We start from the raw sequence: 5000 nt of genomic DNA on the forward strand, positions 1-5000 counted from the left end.
TCTACCTTCTGTCTTTTTTTCCTTTCTCCATCTATTCTCCACTCTCGACTTACCTTCCACCAAAGAATTATCTAATATTTCCAGTCTCTCTCCCCTTAGAACATGTACATCCCTTATTCCTTCTTACTATTCTCCTTGTTACCACTATATAGTCCATTAGCGTCCTACCACTCTTCCGTCTACCAACTTTTCCCATGTGTACTTATGCTCGACTTTCTTCCTAAACAATCCATTTTCTATCATCAACTCTCTAGACACATCTCCACCATCAACTCTCCACTACAATATTTCTTGAAACTCTACACTTCCCATCCACTCTGTCTATTGGTTTCTTTCCTACCCTAGCATTAAGGTCTCCAATACCACTATATTGACGAAGGAAAGAGCAGTCGCTAAATTTTTGCCCATAGGTAAAGTTTTCGTTGTAGGGGATAGCCATGTGAGGTATTTAGATAGGACCTTTTGTGACAAAGATAGGAGACATAGGACGCAGGTGTATTTCCACGTGTGGTAATAGATTATGTTAACGACAGGATTGAAGCGTGCGTAGTTGATTAAGGGGCCAGATTCTTCCATCTGAGCGTAGGTGGGAATGATATAGGAAAATTAGGCAGGGAGGAATTGTTTACGCAGTTCCGGGGTGCGTTAGATGGGGTTAGGGAAAAGGGTGAGGTCTTTATTGTATGTGGAATACTTTCGAGGTGTAACATTGAAGGTATGTGGCATTCCAGGGCTATTACAATGACTTGTTTAGCCATGCAGGAATACACATGGGTTGCACCATATCTAATATACCCCCGCAATATGGTCATACCATCACGCGTACATACACTGGAAAAATTCTGTCACGTGCAACTTTCATAACAGGAAGACGATCAGGGTAAACGCCCTAGCTCGCCAGATATAAAACAACACACTGTATTCCAATAAGAATACGTATACGTGCGTGGTTGACCAGCCAATACAACCAAACACATTTACTAATATCATATAAATCCTCATTCAATAATATAATTGAAATATAGTGTTGTACAATCAAGATTAAATCTCACTCATAGCATCTATGTAGATAGGAATGCCAGGTCAGTAGTTTGACCTAGGACGTCCGAGGTGGCCCGAGCGAGAACCAGCCAGTAGCCTGGGATCACTCCAACCTTGAAGTCCCCTTGTCATTGTGGTGATTTAATATAGATGTATTATTATAACCTAGGGTTTCATTACCCCAGACATCACCAACAAGACCTACGAAGTCACTGGTGGTAGCGATGGGACTATTGCCCTAAAAGGTGATATACAAACTAGTTCGTGGTAATTGAGTACATAAGTATGGTGGGGATATTCGGAATTGGTTAGAATTATTTGTTGTGTTTTATAACAATGGAGAGACAATATTAATTTAGAATAGATGAGGATACGGAGTGATGTGGAGGTGATGTCTGCCGTTCTCGGTGATGAGTGGTTTGCGGGATTAAATTCGATTGTACTGTTAAGTCAATAGAGATGAATTAGATTACTCATCTGACACTCACAGGTATGTGGAAAGTGAGGGAGATGGTTGATGCAAAAAAGAAATTAGATACCCGGAGAGTAAAGTTATATTTGGCTGTCCCCCTCTTTGTAGGTGGTCTTAGTCCATTTGCAAGCTTTTTTCAAGTTCCTGTGTGGATGGTGGGTGATTTTTTATAGTTGTCGGGCCTGTAGGTTCCAGTCATGGTCAGGCCCGGATAGAAAGGCGATGAGGTGCAGATGTGTTATCTCCGGTCTGAGGCAGATTGTATTGGTTAAACTTAAGAACATAACATAAGAACATAAGAATAAAGAAGACTGCAAGAGACCATAAGGCCTACACTAGGGAGCTCCGTATCCATCACCACCTGTCATCCCCATTTATAAAGTTGTCTAATCGTTTCTTAAAACAACTGATAGTTTGAGCGCTTACTACATGGTTACTAAGTTTATTCCATTCGTCGACCACTCTATTAGTAAACCAATTCTTGCCTATTTCCTTCTTAAATCTAAATTTGTCCAGTTTATACCCATTACTGCGAGTCCTGCCATGTTGTTTTAATATGATGACCTTGATTGCATCACCCTTGTTATAACCTTTGATCCACTTGAACACTTCTATTAGATCACCCCGCACTCTGCATTTTTCAAGAGAGTGTAAGTTAAGGTGCCTAAGCCTCTCTTCGTAAGGCAAATTTCTGAGTCCATGTATCATTTTGGTCATTCTTCTCTGTACTGATTCTAGTGAATTGATGTCCATTCTGTAGGACGGAGACCAAAACAGTACCGCATAGTCAAGGATGGGTCTAACTATCGCTAGATGGAGTCTAATAATTACCTCTGCACTTCTATTCGTTACCGTCCTAGTAATGAAACCTAATGAGCTGTTAGCTTTATTTCTGGCGCTAATGCACTGTTTCCTGGTTTTGAGGTCCGTACTCACCAGAACTCCCAAGTCCGTCTCGCACTCAGATTTTTCTAAAAATGTGTTATCTAAGCTGTATCTATTTTCGGGGTTGTGTAGCCGCTGATACTGACGATGATAGGCACAGTTCTACACGCACGATACTTGCACGGTATTGCATGAGTCTTACACGGTATTGCATGGGTGAGTCTTACAGCATTTATTGTGTTTTGAGAAGATGCGAGATGCGTGACTGAATCGCGCTTACGTAAGATTGGTTGTTGTGTAGTGCACTGTCACCGTTCCCCATGAGATCGACATCCCGTTGTTATAAAACACCAAGTGAGAGAGCCCTCACACCCCGAGACATTTTGCCTCAATATATTAGTTCAAAGATAGATACAACTACTATGGAAACAATCAAACCAGTGAAATGAAAGGTAATCAACACATATATCACAGGAACATTGCCAGATCAAGATATATTAGTGGAGAAACATCGTGCACACGTAATAAACATAACCATGCCTTCCATCTGGGACAAAGCAAGAGGAAATAAACGCTCATTAGCTATAGTAGAAAACACCACCTCATCTGCAGTTAGACTTAACAAACACACCCTTGCAGGTAGAGTGCGCGCGCACACACACACACACACACACACACACACACACACACACACACACACACACACACACACACACACACGTCGGACTAACAGCGAAAAATGGAACTCCGGAAAGAAACTCAATTTTTTGGGGTTACAGCGACGAGGGAGTACCTGTATTGTATTAGTAGGGAAGGGGAAAGCTCGTGGCATAGTGGCCAGGTAAAGAAAACGGAGAAGGGGAGACATTATTAGGGAAAATGGAAGGAAATGAGGAAGGGGACGAACGGGCGCCGGACGTCAGAAGTGGTGTCAACAAAAGGTGTGTAGACCACACAGACGAGGAAGAACAGGGGAGCAGAGGTATTAGGAGTAGATATATAGATAAAAGTAGCTCAATGGAAAGAGAAGATAATTACTCTTATGAATTTGAGGGAGGAGGTGACAACCTCCTACAACTAGTAGGTCTAGATAAAAAATAGAAAAATGAACGAAGTATGGGAGGTTAGGTTTAACCAATCAACACTAGCTACACAAAGAGTTGATAAACTGGAAGAACTAAGAAGGACAATCAAAACCTAACTAAAAAAAGTAGAGGAATTAAAAAGACAGTTAAAAGAAGTAAAGGATGAGAATGAAGAATTAAAGAAGAAGAATAAAGAGAATAAAGAGTCCATAGCAAAAGAGGTACAGGGTTTGAAAAAAGTACAAAAGAACAGCAAATTTGAATTTAGAGATGTTGTAAAACAAAGTGAGACAAAGAGAAATTCTATTGGAGAGTAGTAGATATGAAAGGGATGAAATGGTTCATAGCAGATAAAAACGGAAGGGAAACAGAAAACAGGATGGAGGTAGCAGAAAATTAAAAGTCACTTGCACAAATATAGATGGCTTAATAATAGGCTTGAATGAACTGAATGATTACCTGAAGGAAAAAGAACCAGACATAATGGGAGTTGTAGAGACAAAATTGAAAGGTCCATGAACACCCAACAGTGTAGGACATGGTGCATATAATTACTGGATTAGAAACAGAGAAGTAAAACAAAGGGGTGGAGTTATGTTCCTGACTAAGAAAGATAAAAATATGAGTAATATTACATATGGAAAGAATAGAGTAGAAATTATTATAATGGAAAAAGAGGACAGGGATAAGAAGAGCAGGAAGTTGGTGGTAAATTTTACGCCTCCTAAAACGCCTTCGTAGGAAGAGAGAGAACACAAAAATATGTTAGAAGATACAAGGATAATACTAAATAATATAATAGAAGATGGAGGAAGAATAGTTATAATACGTGACTTCAATCGCAAATAAATCTACAGGGAAGAGATGACAGTGAAGGGTGGAGACAACCTATGTGAATGTACTACTTGATATGATTATAGAACATACAATGACGCAATAGATACAAGAGAATACTGGGTATAGAAATGAGGAAGAACCAGCGAGACTGGACCTAATAATCACATCAGAATTTAAATTGTGGACAAGATTGAATATAAGACACCAATAAGTAAAAGTGACCACATATTGGTTGAACTGGAACTAAATGAGGAAAAATACATGGAAAAAACGAACAATATAGAAAGGGAAGATTGGTATATGGGAAAAATTATAAAACAAGAGAATTCTTTAAAAAGCAGACTTGGAAAGGATACACAAGGAGGAAACAACAATAGAAGAGAAATGGAATATATTGACAGAAATTTATAAAGAAGGAGTGGAAAAGTATATTCCAAGACAAAAACAAGAAAAAGGATATGTAAAGTGTTTGTATAACAAAAGATGTAGGGCGTTAAAAGACAAAATAGATAAAGCTGGGATAAAATGGAAGGAAAATAAAAGACCTGAAAATGAATAATACATACTAGTTATAGAAATCAATATGTACAAGTGTGCGGAGAAGAGAAGAGAAAATGCGAAAAAGATGTCATATAAAAAAAGATCAACCAAAACTATTTTATAATTTTTTAAACAACAAA

The sequence above is a fragment of the Oratosquilla oratoria genome, chromosome 22, assembly GCF_046742065.1.
Source record: "Oratosquilla oratoria isolate Oo_2021 chromosome 22, ASM4674206v1, whole genome shotgun sequence".
NCBI lineage: Eukaryota > Metazoa > Arthropoda > Malacostraca > Stomatopoda > Squillidae > Oratosquilla > Oratosquilla oratoria.